Here is a 19,013-nt window from a genome sequence, read left to right as displayed (position 1 = left end):
CTGTATGTATGATTGCGGCTAACTTAGAATACAGCAATGGAAGGGGTTTGCCCCCCCCCCATTAGATAAGTAGATAAGGACACAGCCTGTAGGTTAGGTTAGAGGGGAAAATTTAGGTTAGTTAATGTCAATTTTTAATCCAAACGGGAGGAACTGGCCGCTAATATACAAAGGCTCCCAGACTCGGTAGGTGCCTTTGTATAACTGTGGGAAGTTCCTCCCTTGTGTATTAAAAGTGGACACAAACTAACGTAAACTTCCTCCCCCAACCTAACCTATAAGCCGCGTCCTTACCTGCTTACCTTCCGGGGGGAGGAGGCTAATGGCCCCCTTACATTGCCGTCATCATACATACAGGTGGCAGCTGTCTTACATGCACCCTAATCAGTGTCCCACAGTCAATTGTTTTCAGAGCAACATGACAATCGAACCGAGGGGTCTATGTAGGTGGTTGTGACAGGCGTAAACTCTTATTACTTGTCGGGTCGATTTTCTTTATGGGGGAAATGTTTACCTTTGTAATACAAAATTATAAAGTTGGTTTTACGATTTACAAAATATGTAACCTGATCTAGAATAAATGGATTTGTAATAAGCCTTTTGTTTCTTTTGTAGGTGTGTAATATTGTGCACTCGCCTTCATCATATCATCAGAGTACAAGTCAAAGGCCTTTTATTATTGCTGTGTAATACTGTATTTTCAAGTTTGATGATTATGTAGCCATCTAGAATAATGAGGAATCATATGCAGCATGTCTTGAGGATTACTATAATGATTTCTATGTGGTGAGTATATTAAAGTTAATCATTAATACAAAGATATGTACTGTATATTTATGCTTTGAAAGGGAATCTGACAGAGCTGATTTTTCCTAGAAAAGTTGCATAATATTTTTAAACAGACTTTTGGGATGTAAAATGTCTGAACAAAGCTAACACACCAAGAGACACAAGGATGTAACGGGAAAGTGAAATTGAAACACGTGGGTAACACGCGGTAAGCACAAAGGGTCGCACAAGGTAAGAGAGAGCGCGGCGAGATGTTTATCGCGTCGCGACCAGAAACTTACTGGCGATTCGACCTGAGCTAGCACGCTGCCTGACCCTGGGGTCGCCTCAGGGCACGTACCACACTGCCAGAGGTTGACCCCGTAGGAAACGGGAAGAGGGGGGTAAACTATACAAAAAGCTGATCGGTTAGGTAGAGTTAACCAGTAACTCCTAAGAATGTAGTTCTAGGTAAGTATGTTAGGAAAAATACAAATTACTTAAAAATTTGTGATATTTTATTTATAACTAAAGGTATTAAAGAAATATAACGAAGTACAAAGGAACTGACAGCCACTTAGGATACATTGTCTGTGTTTTTGTCTGCTTATAAGAACTTTTCTGAGACAAGAATTATACATTACAATACTGGAATGTACTTTATAAGTGTATGCAACAAATATTCACAACGAGAATACATTTCATTAATCAGAGGAGGAGATTTACTAGCCCAAACTCGAAGTCTTTTGTATGGATATATATTTGAGCAATAATTACTACACTAGCATATTCACCATTATTTGACTGCATTGTTAATACAGTACTATAGTACTGTATCTCCACTGCTGCTTGACTTTGCCATGGCTGCTTCCGTTGGAAGTTTTAAGAATTACCCTTTCCCATTTTGACCTATGGTTGATGTTTGTTCCGTAACTGGAACACAAACCATGCTATTTAATAGGGGTATTACTTTCGGCTTAGCTGAAATGACGAGCCATTAATTTTTAACTTGGGTTAACTGCCCACACCGCTAGTTAGCGGGGGTAGGGAGGGTAGCTTGCTACCGCTCCCCCTCACACACCTGTGATTGAGCTCACTTTGCTTTCGGCTCGGATGGTGGTCGGACGTTGCCGCTCTCATCCTCGCCGTCATATTGGCAGCCATTAACGCTTTTTGTTCTTTTCTTTTTCTAGTTACTGTGTACGTGAATTTGGCCTCTGCGACCATGTGCACCTGTCCTGGTTTTCCCGACCGCCCCTGTGGAACGTTCATGTCGGCGGTCGAGACTGATCATCACGCCCTTTGTCCTTCTTGTAGGGGCCAACGGTATGATAGTGTCAACAAGTGTTGTGAGTGTAGGGAGTGGTCTGCCTCCCAGTGGGAGAGGTTTGGGCGACAACGGTAGAAGAAGTCCAAGCGGGATATTTCTCCTTCGAAGGTTGCTTCGAAGGAAGAAAAACCCAAGCAAGGCCTCTTCTTCCGTTGCCCAAACCTCCTTCGAAGCTCCCACTCGGTCGGTCTCTTTCGAGAGACCGTCGAGTGGTAGCGTAGACCGAATTATTACTAACTTCACTTTTTCAGCTTGGGTCCTCCTTGGGGCTTACGGGTTCGCCCTCCAAGGAGGTTTTGCTTGATTATATCTGCCTGGGTGCTGCTGTCAAGCAATCGTCGTCACCGTCAGAGGTTGATCCTCTGTCTCTTGTCGACGTTGTGGTGTCAGAGGTATCCAATGCGGTTTCACCCATCTCCTCTTCCACTCCAGACTCTACGGTAGCTGACGGCTTAGTTTCACCCGTTCCTGATCATCCTATTAGGGGGAAACCACGTCCATCGTCAGTCTCTCCTGCTAGTGTTTCTTCCCCCTCGGGGGAGTTCACTTACAGAGACTCCTCTTCGGAGGACTGCAGAAGGTCAGCTTGCTGATCCAACGGCCCCCAGAGGGCGCATCCGTCGGAAGGCTCGCCTTCTTCAGTCCCCCGCAGAGGAGCCTCTAGACCGATCATCCATCACTGCACCTGCATTGGTCCTAGACCTCTCTGCAGATCGTTCACGATCTCCTTCGGTGGAAGGTCGACCTTCCACCTGGCAGACCTGCCGTCGCCGTTCCTGCATGGGCCTAACAAGGCTCCACCTGAACGTGCTATTGCGCGCCAACAGTTTACGCGCTACACGCCCACGTAACCTGACCAGCGCTCATCAGAAGCTCGTCAGGCCCCATCACTACAGTGCGTTGATCATCCTACTCGCTCTAACTCAGGGCATCATCAAGTGCTTATGCGCCAGCAAGAGCATAGCTCCACCACGCGCCATGCGCACATGTGGCAACATTCTCCTGCGCGCCCTGCGCATACTCGCCAACGATCTCCTACGCGCCAGCGCTCACCTGCGCGCCATCGTTCTCCTGTGCGCCAGCGTTCTCCCGCGCGCCAACATTCTCCTGCATGTGCGCCATACTGCGCACCATCCTACGTGCCAGGTAAAACCTGCGCGCCAACTTTCTCCTGTTAGCAGGCTTGAAGATGAGTCAGTCATGCTGCCTTCAGCCGCGCGCCATCCCTTACCAACGCGCCAGCCTTCTCCTGCGCACACACTCAAGGATATACGCATGCGCACGCTCGCCAACCTTCTTCAAGGGATGCGCGCCCATCATGAATCTACTGCGCGCTAGGGGACATTCTCCTGCGCGCGCACCCCAAGCCTTTAGCAGATGCGCGCGAATATTCTCCCACGCGCGCCATCAGTCTCCCGCGCGCAAGTACCAATATTCTCCCTCGCACGAGCGCCATTATTCTCCCTCGCGCGAGCGTCAATATTCTCCCACGCGTGTGCCTACTCATCACAAGGAACGACGTCCGGCAAGGTCACCATCGCCTCATTCCCCTCCCCGCAAGCGCATACCTCCGCGCATTGTGGGAGATGGGAAACTTCCAGAGGGGTTCAAGATCACAAAGCTACCACAGGCAAACCCACCTATTCCAGTGACTCCTCCCAGGGATCCTTCAATTCCTTTCCCTTCAGGAGGTATGTCTGACAGTGCGTCTGTCAGCCAACAGCCCTGGTTCAGTGCCCGGATCAGAGCCTTAACTCAGGCTTTCAAGCCTGTCCTCTCTGATTTGGGACACGGAACCATGGCTTCCTCTACTCCACTGATGAGGAAAAGAGGAGTTCTGGACGCGGTCACTTCCCCAAGGACGAAGCTGACTCCACGCAGACCTTCGAGGCAAGTTCCTCCTAAACCTCGGACTGCCTCTCCTTCCCTTTCAGACGAATATCTCCCGTACCCAAGGGAATCATGCGAAGAGAGACTCCCCCATCGCACCAATGGAGGAAACCTCTCTTCGTGCCGAGAGTTCCACACAGTCCGGGATTGGAAGAAACATGCCACCCTCATCAATGTTGGAGTCTTACATCCTTCCCAGGTAGGAATCCAAAGACTCCAAAACATTGCCTAAGTCCTCCACTAGGGTTAGGATAGAGCCAGCTAGCCACTCGGGGAATGTCCGCAATTCTCCCCAAGAAGAGCCTTTGGGGATAGAAGGAGGCTTTGCTGCAAGTCCTTCAACAGGAGGAGACCAGCAAGAGTTAGAACACGCGTTTTGGGAGGTTCTGACTCTAATGAGGGCTCTCAACGGGTTTTCCGACCCAGAGATCCCTCCTCGAGAGGGCAAAGACACGGTCCTAGACCGCGTCTTTGGTACTCAGAAGCCCTGTAAGACCAGTGCAGCCCTGCCCTGGTCTCAAGGGGTAAAGAGTACCAGGGACAAGATTGCCCAGCAGCTCTCCGAGATGTCCTCCTCCAACCGTTCCGGTATCACCAACAAGCTCCTCCCACCTCCTCGCGTACAGCAGAGGAGGTGCTTTGAGATCCTGGAGGAGCCTTGTTTAGCTCTCCCGCTTCACCACTCGCTGGAACAGCTAAACCAGGGGAGTCCCTCTTGAGAGACTCTCCAACCGGCAGGTCTCGTTCTTGGCAGCCGAGATCCTCAACCAGGAGAAAATCGCGAAGTGTGCTATGCAAGCCACTTCGTGGCTCGATGTCTGGTTGGGGACCTTAGGTATCCTGATATGTTCTGAAGATTTCTTCAAGGAACATACCAGGAAAACTATGGAAACCTTCCTCCTCTCAGGTACTCGCACAATCGAGTTTCTAGCCCACCAAGTCCACTTGTGGGCAAATACCATCCTGAAACGTCGGGATGCAGTAGCTGAGAGATTCCACCAGAAGGTTCATAGCACCAAGATCAATAGGCTCAGACATTCCTCCATGGAGGGGTATTTTCTATTCGAGTCTAAGGATGTGGAACATGCAGCTGAGAGGTGGAGGAAGTCACATCAAGACTCCCTCCTCCAAAGGGCTTTAACATCTAAGCCCTTTAAGCCTCCAGCACCACAGCCAAGACCACTACGACGACAACTACAGCGAAGACGATGGTGTTTAAGTCCTTTTCTGTCAAAGAAAGGAAAGGCAAAAAGTCCTCCAGGGGAGGCAAAAATCCTAGAGGGAGCAGCCGAGGCCATAAACACTAGGATAGGCAGTCCCCCTGCATTTCGACCAGTGGGGGGATGCCTACAAAGTTGCGCAAACAGGTGGAAGCAACTCGGGGCCGATTCCTGGACAATCTCCATGATCAGTCTAGGATATCGCGTCCCGTTCATAACATCTCTACCTCCCCTGACCATGAATCCAGTGTCATTGAACTCCCTTGCCATGGGATCGGCAAGGGGGCAAGCCCTTCGGGCAGAAGTCCAGACCCTGTTAAAGAAGGGCGCTCACCAAGAGGTCTTTGACGGATCCCCAGGCTTCTTCAGTCGACTCTTTCTAGTAAAGAAGGCGTCTGGAGGCTGGAGACCAGTCATCGACTTCTTAGCTCTGAACAAGTTTGTCAAACAAACTCCGTTCAGCATGGAGACGGCAGACACGGTCAGACTAGCAGTAAGACCGCAAGACTTCATGTGCGCACTGGATCTTAAGGACCCGTACTTCCAAATCCCAGTCCATCCGTCTTCAAGGAAGTACTTGAGATTAAGCCTGGACAACAGAAAATACTAGTTCAAGGTGCTGTGCTTCGGTCTTTCCACAGCACCACAAGTCTTCACCAGAGTGTTCACCTTAGTATCATCTTGGGCACACAGGATTGGTATCCATCTCCTCCATTATCTGGACGACTGGCTAATCCTAGCAGACTCAGTGTCAACCCTTCTTCAACACCGAAACAAACTTCTGAGACTTTGCCAAGATCTGGGGATCATGGTAAACCTCGAGAAGTCCTCCCTGCTTCCCACTCAAAGACTGGTATACTTAGGCATGATTATAGACACTACTCTCCACAAAGCCTTCCCATCAGACAACAGGATAGCAAGGCTGAGGAAGGTCGCAAAACCTTTTTTCAGACGAGAAGAACATCCAGCCCAATCTTGGTTACGTCTCCTCGGTCACCTTTCATCACTGGCCCGTTTAGTTCCCAATGGTCGCCGACTGTGGACCTCTTTGCAACAGCCCTGAACTTCAGGCTCCTGCTGTACTGTTCCCCAGTCCCAGACCCCAAGGCTCTCTGGCAAGATGCTTTCTAACAACTGTGGGACAACATCGACGTTTACGCCTTTCCCCCGTTCTGTCTGATGAGGAGGGTACTCACCAAGACCAGAACATCGGTCAATCTTTCAATGACCCTCATAGCTCTGCTATGGCATCACGCAAAATGGTTCCCGGACCTTCTGCAACTCCTAACGGAGCCTCCAAGAAAACTCCCTCTGCGACACAATCTACTCAAACAACCACACACCAACATCTTCCACAAAGCCGTAGCTTCACTACGACTTCACGCCTGGAGAGAGGATTTTCACAAGAAGTTGCGATCAGGATGTCTGGACTTCTGCGGAAGTCATCAGCAGCAGTCTACCAGACAAAGTGGAAAGTCTTTTGTGGTTGGTGTCATAGAAGGGGTATCTCTCCACTCAATGCCACTATTCCAGCAATAGCGGAGTTCCTCGTGTATTTGCGTGAAGAAATGCGCCTCATAGTCTCGGAAGTGAAAGGCTATCGCTCAGCCCTAAGTCTCACCTTCAGACTGAAAGGAATGGACCTTTCTTCATTGCTAGAACTTTCTCTACTCATACGGAGTTATGAACTTACCTGCCCCCAGTCGGAAGTGAGACCTCTCCCATGGAACGTGGTTCGAGTTCTCAGGTCTCTTAAGAGACCTCCCTATGAACCATTACGCCAGGCATCAGATCGCCACCTAACTTGGAAGACGGTGTTCCTGCTAGCTTTAGCCTCGGCCAAGCGAGTCAGCGAACTTCATGGTCTCTCGTATGACATCGCCCATTCAAGGGGATGGGGAGAGGTAACGTTCAGCTTCGTCCCTGAGTTTATTGTTAAGACTCAGAACCCGGGAGTAGCGGATCCTCGATTCGACTCCTTCCGGATTTCTAGTCTCCGCATTGTAACAGATGACCCAGACCATCTCTTACTATGCCCAGTGAGGAGCTTAAGGCTGTACCTCAAGAGAACAGCCGCAGCCCGTCCTCGTGTGCCAGCACTATTCATCAGCACAGGAAGGACTAAGAGGAGGGTCACCAAGAACACCAGCCCTGCATGGATTCGCAGAGTTATTGACCTGGCACTGAATCCAGACTCTCCTTTGTCACGTCGCCCCAGAGCACATGATGTCAGGGCCATAGCTACGTCCCTGGCCTTCAAAAGAAATTTTTAGTAATGCAGGTTCTTCAAGCTGGGGTGTGGAAAGGACAGACCACGTTCACATCCCACTACCTGCAAGACGTGACCCACAGGAGACTCGATACTTTTTCTTTCGGTCCTGTGGTGGCTGCACAACAGCTAGTTTAAAACCTCAAACTCCTTATTGAACAAGTAGCAGAAGGTTGAGGGCATTGTTACCCGGTTTTAGTCTGCATGAATGAAAAGGATTGACTGGCCCCTATTCTTTTCTTCATCATCCCCTCTCTTGGGGAAAGCAGCATCCTGGGTTCTCTGCATAGCTGACCTCAAACCACTGCAGGTAAACCATGCTTCCTTGTGTTCCTAGTATTAAGATTAATACTGTTACGTCCCCATACCCTGATGAGGTGGTATTGGGAAAGTCCTAGTATATAAGTTTTCCATCTAAAGAATTTCGGAACAACTTTCTAGGACGAGTCACACTTCTACATACCTTCACACACAGCAAGGTTTTAGGGAGGAGCAGGGGCTCCCTATTTCTTAAGTGCTAACACACTTAGATAAGGAACCCCCGGGCAAAGCCAAAAAGCCAGACTGGCTGGGACGTCCACCCTTCCTAATGGGTGAGTCACCCCTATTAGATAGCATGGTTTGTATTCTAGTTACGGAACATAGGACAAATTCGTAGATAATTTGTATTTTTCAATATCAAACTTACCCGATGATCATATAGCTGCATCCCTGCTGCACGACAGAAAAAACCTACGGGAGGAATACGCCAGCGATCGCTATACAGGTGGGGGTGTACATCAACAGCGCCATCTGTCAAGTAGGTACTCAAGTACTCGATGTCAACAACGAACCAATTTTCCCTCTGTCGTGCCACAGGCAAGACCTACTAAATACGCCGTCCCTAACTGGATTTGTTTTCACATTGATTTGGTGAAGTACACTATTCCAGTTTTGAGCTTTCGCTATGCAGGGGTTTTATCTTCATTTCAAAACTTGAACTCGTTTTGGATAGATTTAATTATGGTGCCGAAGAGAGTATGGACTCGAAGAGAGTATGGACTCTCTTTCACTTTTAAATGGCCGACCCTTCCCTTAGACGGAAGTGTGTTTAGGTTTTTGGTAATTTTGCTTAACAAGTTATAGATCTATTTATTTTATATCTCTCCGCCTTTAAGGCCTCTTCGATTAACTTTCCATTTTTTATAAACTTATAAAAATTAATTTTTATGTTTGTTTATATGCGACCTTTCCTAATAGTAGGCGGTCCTTACTTGGAACCGAAGTTAATTAACTTTGAGCCCGTCATATCGTATTTACCTTTTAAGAATTTATACCTTTTTTAATTTTATATTTTTGAAAGAATTTCTTTGATAGTCTCGTACTGTTTTCAAAGATGAACTAACGTTTAGTTTTGTCTCCGCAGTTGTTGACGTTCAGAACGTTCAACATGCGCTCTATCGTTACGATAGAGAGAGAGTATTTCACGTTGCAGTAGAGTAAACCGATTCTAGCGTTTCGTTCATTCTTTCTTAGCTTAAATGGTTTAAATTCTAAATAAAGGAACTTTTTATTTGGGAAACCTTTCAGTTTTTTCCTTTAGCAAATAATATGTTTTAACGATATATAATTGGGCTCTTCTCTTTGGTTCTAAGTCAAGAGAGAAGAGAGAGAAGGATAGAGACGGAGGGAGAGAGAGGAGAATAAACGTTTCGTTCAAGCGGGTAACGTTGTTCTCGTTTTTTACTCTTCTCCCTTGTCGCTGTAGGGGAAGAAGGTAAAACGTTTCTAGAGTTTTATTCTTGTTCCCAGGCTTTATGTGGTGAGAGATTTTAAACGTAGTTTATTTGATCTAGTGTTTAGTCTCTTTTCCAGCCACTGAATTCTCTATCTTTAATTATATTTTTCTGTTGCATTGTAAACTGTTTTCGCAATTACTACCTTTTAATGAAGGATAGGATTGCGTGTTTCAGGTGGAAATCAGTTAAAGTTTCGATTTCAGTGAAATAAGTGCAAACAGAAAATCAAAAGTGATAAAGTGATATGCGCAAAGTGTTACAGTGTTGCGTTCGAGGGTTCGTCTGTTCGTGCCAGTTGTTCACCTAGTCCGATACCTCTTACAAGCTCCCAAGCCCAGGGGAGAAGTAATGTCGAAGGACTTATGGGTTCCACAGGCCTTGATCGACGAACAGACGTTTCCCTCCGTGGTTTCGGGTGTATCTACACACGTTGCCGACGTGATCACCCCACCCACACAAAGACGAGAGAGCCCATTTATTCCTCGTCTGCGGAAGAGGTTTCTCGCAGAAACCATGGACCAAATCTTGCAGCTTTTTAAATGCAAGTCGGTCCCTTCCGCGCAAGTCCAACGGCCTAGGTGTAGCCACTGGGTCAGTTCGGACTCGCTGCAGTCATCCGACGACTGCACACCTTCCGAGAGAGGCAAGGTGGTACCGCAACAGGCAGTAACTCCGTCTGTTGCTGCACCAGCTGTTTTAGACCCTCAGTCACAACGGACAGTAGCTCCGTTTGTTGCCGTCTTTTATAGACCCTAGTGGTCCATGCTGCAGATATGCAGTCTCAGCTTGCTTCCTTCATGCAGGAGTATCGTGCTGAGAAGGTTGACACTGCACCTGTTAACCTACAACCTGCCACGGTTGTGCGCTCAGCAGATACTGCGGCTGCCTGCTCCCACACTCCACCTGTGAGAGCTCCACCACCGATGCGCAGTCGACCCTGCCAGACGCATGTTCATGCTGCACCCTCCGTTGACATGCGTGAGCTACCGCATCAGCAGTGGGAAGGTGCTGTCAAGCTGCCGTGTTTTGCCGCAATGCGGCATGCTCCGCAACCCACGGCAGTCCCTCCCACGCACCAGCACTCCGCTTTTGTTGTTGCCAGCTCCCACACTCCGACTGCGGAGAAGGTTGACGATGCACCCGTTGGCCTACAGCCTGCCACGGTTGTGCGCCCGGCATTGCTGCCTGCTCCCACACTCTTGTTGTGAGAGCTCCTCCACCCATGCGCAGTCGACCCTGCCAGACGCATGCTGACTCCCACAGACACACGGAGCACTCCGTTGCCGTGCGTGAGCTACCACAAGCTGCCGTGTTTTGACACGGTGTGTCAGCCTCCGCAACACACTGTGGTTACCGCCACTCGCCCGCAGCAAACTAGTCAGTCAGGAGTTGAAGCTTCCCCACACAGCTTTGGTTGTTGCCAACTCACAGACTGTCAAACAGTTACATGACGTTGCCTTCTGGTGTGCTACTAATACACCAGTGCTGTATGTCCTCACGCACCTGTTGGGGTTGACAGTTCAATTTTTGACAGTTCACAGACTGTCAAGCAGTTTCATAACGTTGCCTTCTGATCTGCTGCTTATGCACCAGTGAAACCCTCACTGAGATAACCTAGCTTTTCTCGGACATGGTTCCTGTAGATGAGAAAGTGCTGTTCTCCCTCCTTCTGATATTCCCTTGAGGACTCTGTCATTTGGAAAGGAGCCTTAAGCTGCTTAGCCTCCTATGGACTTTAATTAAAGCATAACATGCTTCCAGGGATGGTAAATGGTTCCGCTTCAGTCGCTAACCCCGTCTGTTGCCACACCTGCTCCCATAGACCTTGGGCTTTGTTGCAAGACATGCAGTCCAAGCTTAGTCCTTGATAGAGGATTTTTTACGGAGAAGAACCTTCTTGCCAACAACCTTCCTACCGGTTGGTTGTACGCCCTGTTGACGCTGAGGTATCCTACTCACGTCCGCCAGTTGAGATGGTTCCTCCACCGGTGCGACCCAGTGTGGGTTGCCAGTCGCACGTTGACGTTAAGCGACTCTCGGAGGTGGTTGTGGACGTTCAGTGTGTCACTGGGAAGACGTTCAACAACCAGCAGAGGTGACTTGTTGTGACGCAGTGCGGCATCCTCAGCAACCCGTTAAGGGGTTGTCTGCACAACCCAGACAGTCTAGACAGTTTCGGGTTGTCGCTGTACTTCCTCGCGTCCCCATGGTTGACAGTTCACAGACTGTGCAGCAGTACCATGATCTTGTGTCCGGCTCCGTCACGCATCCACCAGTGCGACCGGATTCAGCGAGTCAGACGTTGCCCACTCCGTTGCCGTTTCCTCATCAGTTTCGGATGAGGAACCCTCTGATGAGGACATGGCTGAACAAGACGATCAACCCCCAGCCCTGCTATCCATCCAGAAGATGCTGAAGAAGGAACACGGCCATGTCAGGCTGTGGATGAGTCTGGTTAGGACACTGTCATCCGTGGTTCAATTGGTGTCACTTGGAAGACTACACCTCCGTCCTCTTCGGTTTCATCTAGCTCTTCACTGGAAAAGGACAAGACGCTAGAAGCGGTCTCGATCCCGGTTTCCGGAAGATAAGTCTGGTCTGACTTGATGAAAGGACTTTATCAACCTTTAATAGGGTTTTCCCCTGACTGTTCAGACTCCCAACCACGTTCTCTTCTCAGACGCATCGGACGTAGGCTGGGGTGCGACCTTAGGCGGTAGGGAATGCTCGGGATTATGGAACTCGAGTCAAAGGACAATGCATTTCAACTGCAAGAAGCTTCTGGCAGTACGTCTGACCTGGAAAAGCTTCAGGTCTCTCCTTCAAGGCAAAATAGTGGAGGTGAACACGGACAACTCCCTGCTTTGATGTACATCTCCTAGCAAGGAGGGACCTACTCTCTGTCATGGTACGAGTTCGCAAGTGACCTCCTCTCCTGTTCAACAGGTCTAGACTTTTCACTTGTAACAAGTTTCTTCCAAGGCAACTTGAATGTCTTAGCAGATTGTCTCAGTAGGAAGGGACAATAATTCCAACATATTGGACCCTCCACAAGGATGTATGCAAGAGACTTTGGGTCACCTGGGGCCAGCCAACCATAGATCTCTTCGCAACCTCGATGTCCAAGAGGCTCTCAATACTTTGCTCACCTATCCCGGACCCAGCAGTAGTTCTTTTAGATGCCTTTAGACTAGATTGGTCTCATCTAGATCTATATGCATTCCCTCCGTTCTAGATTGTCAACAAGGTACTGCAGAAGTTCGCCTCTCACGAAGGGACAAAGTTGACACTAGTTGCTTCCCTCTGGCCCGCGAGAGAATAACTTACCGAGGTACTTCGATGGCTAGTAGACGTTCCCAGAACTCTTCCCCTAAGGGTGGACCTGCTACGTCTGCCACGCGTAAGAAGGTACTCCAAGGCCTCCACGCTCTTCGTCTCACTGCCTTCAGAGTATCGAAAGACTCTCGAGAACTAGAGGTTTTTCGAAGGAGGCAACCAGAGCGATTGCTAGAGCAAGGAGAACATCCACCCTTAGAGTCTACCAATCGAAGTGGGAAATCTTCCGAAACTGGTGCAAGTCAGTATCCGTATCCTCGACCAGTACCTCTGTAACTCAAATAGCTGACTTCCTCTTATATCTGAGGAAAGAGCGATCTCTTTCAGCTCCCACTATCAAGGGTTACAGAAGCATGTTGGCATCAGTCTTCCGTCACAGAGGCTTAGGTCTTTCCAACAATAAAGATCTACAGGACCTCCTTAAGTCTTTTGAGACCACGAAGGAGCGTCGTTTGGTTACACCTGGTTGGAATTTAGACGTGGTTCTAAGATTCCTTATGTTAGACAGGTTCGAACCACTTCAATCAGCCTCCCTGAAAGATCTCACCTTTAAGACTCTTTTCCTGATATGCTTAACCACAGCTAAAAGAGTCAGTGAGATTCATGCCTTCAGCAAGAACATCGGATTCTCATCCGAAACGGCTACATGTTCTACATCTTGGTTTTCTAGCCAAACACGAGCTGCCTTCTCGGCCTTGACCAATATCGTTCGATATTCCAAACTTATCGTATGGTTGGAAATGAACTAGAAAGAGTATTATGTCCTGTAAGAGCTCTTAAGTTCTATTTTAAAACCTTTACGAGGCCCGTCTGAAGCTTTATGGTGTTCAGTTAAGAATTCATCTTTGCCTATGTCAGAGAATTCTTTATCCTATTTTTATCAGACTGTTAATACGAGAAGCTCATTCCCTTCTGAATGAGGAAGACCAAGCTTGGCTGAAGGTAAGGACACACGAAGTTAGAACTGTCACAACTTCCGTGACCTTTAACCAAAATAGATCTCTGCAAAATATATTCGACGCAACCTATTGGAAAAGCAAATCAGTGTTCGCGTCTTTTATCTTAAGAATGTCCAGTCTCTTTACGAGAACTGCTACACTCTGGGACCATTCGTAGCAACGAGTGCAGTAGTGGTGGGGGCTCCACCACTACAATTCCCTAATTCCAGAACCTTTTTAATCTTTCTCTTGAAATATTTTTGGGTTGTCCGGAAGGCTAAGAAGCCTTTCGCATCCTACTTGATTTGGCGGGTGGTCAAAATCATTTCTTGAGAAGCGCCTAGATTAGAGGTTTTGATGAGGACCTTTAGTATGGGTTGCAACCCTTCATACTTCAGCTCCTAGGAGTCGCTCAGCATCCTATGAGGATCGCGAGGCTCAGTAAGGAAGACGTACTTAAAAAGGCAGAGTAATTGTTCAAGTCGTCTTCCTTACCAGGAACTTATTTATTTTATGCTTGTTATTTTGAATAACTGCAAAAATGAAATACGGAATACTTAGCTCATAATGTCAACTTGTTATGCTGGTCTCTACCCACCCCCCTGGGTGTGAATCAGCTATATGATCATCGGGTAAGTTTGATATTGAAAAATGTTATTTTCCTTAGTAAAATAAATTTTTGAATATACTTACCCGATGATCATAAATTAAAGGACCCACCCTTCCTCCCCAATAGAGAACCAGTGGGACAGAGGAGAAAATTGGTTCGTTGTTGACATCGAGTACTTGAGTACCTACTTGACAGATGGCGCTGTTGATGTACACCCCCACCTGTATAGCGATCGCTGGCGTATTCCTCCCGTAGGTTTTTTCTGTCGGGCAGCAGGGATGCAGCTATATGATCATCGGGTAAGTATATTCAAAAATTTATTTTACTAAGGAAAATAAAATTTTTCCTAACTATACAAATCTTAGCTATTTAACCAAACTTGCCCGTCAGCCCTATCCCCCTTGAAGTCCTGCCTCCAAGCAAAGTGAGCTCAATTACAGGTGTGTGAGGGGGAGCGGTAGCTAGTTACCCTCCCTACCCCCCGCTAACTAGCAGTGTGGTTAGTTAACCCTCGTTAAAAATTAATGGCTTGTCATTTCAGGTACGCCGAAAGTAATACCCCTATTAAATAGCTAAGGTTTGTATAGTTAGGAAAAATACAAATTATCTACGAATTTGTCATATTTGACCTTCTGCATGGTAATGGGAATGACTATGATTAAAGTGATGACTGCTGATTCTTCTTGTAATTATGATTAATGTAAATGTTCAGGATGTTACAAAGTGTACAGTATTGGTGCTTTGTGCCTCCTCTGAGCATTGATTCTCATTATTTTTGTGCGTGCATTTTTTGTGTAAATTGATTTCTTGCCCAGTGATAGAAGTTCAGTTACTGAAGGAAGAGATCCAAGAGGACTTCATAAGTATCTTCCAAGAATAACATTCCTTTAAGAATTTCCCTCTTCTTTGACTTCTACTTTTACCTGTAGGACTGTCCTTGAATGTTCTTGTCTAGCCTGATCTGAGGGGGTTGCATAGTACCTTGGATAAGATGGTTGATGGTGTTATGGGCAATTTGTCTACAAACAGTAACACTTTTCCTGTTCCTGTCTCTCTTTCTACTACAGTAGGAAGGTTCAGTGGGTTTTCCTCTCTGAGGACACTGGACTATGCTCTGCCTTTTTGAGCCCCTTTTCAGGCTCAGTAGGAAGAATGGTAATGGGAAGAAGAAAAGGGACTGTCTCTTTCTCCAGGTGCCACTAGTAGCAGAATGCATGCCTGCTGAAGTAACAAGGGAGCCACGCAATACCCAGCCATTGGTAGAAAGTGTCTTGCAGAATGGCTACTTACTGCTTTTCTAGGACTATCAGCTTCCTGGTATACACAGAACTGATATTTTCCTGTCCTACCCATTGTGATTGCAGAAATCTCTGGCCCTGTTGACAGAGGTGAAAACTATACTGCAAAGAAGGTGCTGGAAGTAGTGGATGACTCTTCTTCAAGCGAAAGGATGGAGGCCAGTCATCGACGTCTCTACTGAACCGGCTTGTTCGACAGATCACATTCAAGATGGAAATGGTGCAGTTCAGACTGTCTTTCATCAGAGAGAGAAACTTCATGCTTTTGGAGGATTTGAAGTATATTTATTTCCAGACAGCTGTCCAATAGTCCTCATGAAAATAACAAATTTGGAAGTAATTTATATTTTTAAATATTTAACTTAGCCGGTGAATATATAATAGCAGCTGCTGCTCCAGCGGCTCGACAGAAAAACACACAAAAACTCGCGAGCGATCGCTATGAAGGTTGCGGGTGTGCCCACCAGCGCCAACTATCGGCCAGATACCACACATGCATGTAAACAAGCCTCAATTCTTCTCTGTCGACCTTGACGACAAGACGTATCAATACTCGCTGTATAACCTGGAGTTTTCTCAACATATTTGGTGAAGTACTTCATTTTGGTTTGAGCTTTCGCAGTGCAGGTGTTTTTCCTCAACTTAAACTCTTGAACTCTTTATTGGACAGATTTAATTGTTGATGACTTGGATTGTTTTTTGGACTTTCTTTGACTAATTCAAAATGGCTGACGCTTCACAAGCCCCTAGATTTCGTAAGTGTAATGCTAGGGATTGCAATAGGCGTCTTCCAAAGGCCTCTCTCGACCCACATACTGTGTGTTCTAATTGTCGGGGTAAAACCTGTCAATTAGGAGATCGGTGTGAGGAATGCGTGGGCCTTTCGGAATTCGATTGGCTCGAATACGACAAGTATTCTCGTAAGCTAGAGAGAGATAGGGTAAGGAGGAGTTCCTCTAGATCAGTAGATTTTTCCTCTCCACATGCCCCTGAACCTAATCCTTCCCCTGTAGTGGTTGTACCTAACCCCCCTTCTGGCACTCAGGAACCATCGATGCGAGACATGTTACGTGCCATTCATGCCTTGGGTGAAAGAGTTGAATCGTTAGCAACAGATCGTAATCAACTCATGGCTGACGTTAAAGAGCTAAAGTGTCAGAGTGCCACAGCGGAAAATCGTGGGAAAGTGATTAGTGCGCAAAGTGTTGTGAACAGTGTTGCGACCGAGGGTTCGTCTGTTCGTGCCTGTCGTTCACCTAGTCCGAGACCTTTTGCAAGCTCCCAAGCCCAGGGGAGAAGTAATGTCGTTCGAGAGGCCTTGATCAGCGAACAGACGTTCCCTCTATGGTAACAGGCGTGTCTCACCAAGATCGCCCCTACCATAAGACGAGAGAGACCATTTTCTCCTCGTCATCCGAAGGCTTTTCGCATAAGAAACCGTGGAGCAAGGTTTCTAGGCCCCTTAAGCGAAAGTCGGTCCCTTCAGGACAGGTCCAGCGTCCTGGCTGTAGCCATTGGGACAGCTCTGACCCTTTGCAGTCATCGGAAGACTGCTCGCCGCCTAAGCAGCAACGTTACACAGGCTCAGAGAGTCTTGGTGTAGGCAAGGTTGTGCCGTCTCAGACGTTAACCCCGTCTTTTACCGCACCCATTCCCGTTGATCCTAAATGGGTTGTGCTGCAAGACATGCAGATTAAGCTCGCCTCCCTTATGGAAGACTATTCTGCCGATAAGGTTCACGATGATCCTCGCCGCTTAACTCATCGAGATCCTGGCCTTCAGCCGCCAAAACGAGCCTTTGCTCGTCCTGTTGACGTTGGCGTAGCTAAGTCACGTCAGTCACGCTTTGTAGAGCCTCACTCGATGCAGTCACGTGTTGACTTTCAGCCGCATATGGACGTTCAGCCACTTCCTAATGCTCTTGTTGACGTTCAGGACGTTCGCCAACCAGCGGAGTTGACTTGTTTTGACGCTGAGCGTCAACTACCGCAGTCTAGAGTTGTTTTGACTGCTCAGTCTAGGCAGTCAAAACAGTCTCGAGTTGACGTCGAGCGTCCTCCCGCTCCTGTTGTTGTTGCCAGTTCACAGGCTGTTAAGCAGTTACATGACGTAGCGTCCTGGACTGCTACTAATGCACCAGTGTGTGTGGACTCTGCGTGTCAAGCATTGCCAACCCCTTTGCTTGTTACTCAGCAGTTGTCGGATGAGGATCCTTCAGATGAGGACGTTGCTGACCCTCATCATGATGATCTTCCTTCGGATGTAGACGAACCTAGAACGGTTCCTCCATCAATGGACTTTAAGAAAGTCATGTTAATTTTCAAGGAGCTTTTTCCCGATCACTTCGTCACTGTTGCTCCTCGTTCGCCACCGTCTGAGTTTGCTCTAGGCTTACCTGCTAACATGCCAGCCTTTACAAAGCTAGTGCTCTCTCGCTCTTCCAAGAGAGCTTTACGACTTTTAGGCGACTGGTTGGATACCAGGAGGAGTTTGGGGAAGACGGCCTTTGCCTTCCCTCCGTCAAAGCTCTCGTCTAGATCGAGCGTCTGGTATGCCACGGGAGAAGTTCTCGGCTTGGGAGTCCCTGCCTCTGCCCAGGGTGACTTCTCAAGCCTCGTAGACTCTCCCCGCCGCCCAGCCATGAGACGCTCGAAGATTAGTTGGTCCTCCTCGGACCTTGACCATCTGCTGAAAGGCGTACAGTATACAGAGCCTTTGAAGTTTTCAACTTCCTTGACTGGTCTTTGGGAGCCTTAAGTAGGAAAATCTCATCGGCTGATAGAGATGTCTCCTTACTGATAATGTCCTGTATGGATAAAGCCATCCGCGATGGTTCCAATGAGCTCGCCTCCTCTTTTACGTCGGGAGTCTTAAAGAAGCGAGAGTCCCTTTGCTCTTTTCTTTCGGCAGGAGTTACTCCCTGTCAGAGATCAGAACTGCTCTTTGCTCCCTTATCAAAGTTTTTGTTCCCGCAACAATTGGTTAAGGACATAGCTTCTTCACTCGTGCAGAAGGACACCCATGACTTGGTGGCGTCCTCTGCTCGCAAAGGGACTCCTTCTACATCCTTTTCTGCTAGACCCAGGATCGACACTCCGGCGTCCAGATTTATTCCGCCCTTTCGTGGCAGAGCTCCCAGCAGGGGAAGTACTCGTGCCGAGGGAAAGAGAGGAAAGAAGAGAGGAGCCAAGTCCTCACGTGGCAGAGTCTGACTGCCCACAGCCTCAGACAGTAGTAGGAGCCAGATTGAAGAGCTTCTGGCAGGCCTGGGAGAAGAGGGGCGCAGACCAACAGTCTGTTCGGTTGCTCAGAGAGGGGTACAAAATTCCATTTGTACGCAAACCTCCTCTAGCGACTTCCCCCATCGACCTCTCTCCCAGGTACCGAGAGGAGTCAAAGAGACAAGCCCTAAACCTAGAAGTGTCTCTATTGCTAGAGAAGGGAGCGGTGGTGAAAGTCTCGGACCTTCAATCACCGGGGTTTTACAACCGTCTCTTCCTAGTCCCGAAGAAGACAGGAGGTTGGAGACCGGTGCTAGACGTCAGTGCGCTCAACGTCTTTGTTACGAAAACAAAG

General features: G+C 47.9%; 1 long non-coding RNA gene across 1 annotated transcript in view; it reads left to right on the top strand.

Moving 5' to 3' along the window:
* Nucleotides 1-19,013, top strand: part of LOC137656730 (uncharacterized) — an 88,560-nt gene that overhangs the window by 42,958 nt on the left and 26,589 nt on the right. Inside the window, exon 2 of the long non-coding RNA XR_011047007.1 lies at nucleotides 616-786. This is a non-coding gene — a long non-coding RNA (uncharacterized lncRNA). The remainder of the gene's footprint in view (nucleotides 1-615; nucleotides 787-19,013) is intronic.

This window comes from Palaemon carinicauda, chromosome 17 (genome assembly GCF_036898095.1).
Source record: "Palaemon carinicauda isolate YSFRI2023 chromosome 17, ASM3689809v2, whole genome shotgun sequence".
Classification (NCBI taxonomy): domain Eukaryota; kingdom Metazoa; phylum Arthropoda; class Malacostraca; order Decapoda; family Palaemonidae; genus Palaemon; species Palaemon carinicauda.
This window is presented reverse-complemented; position numbering and strand designations above follow the sequence as displayed.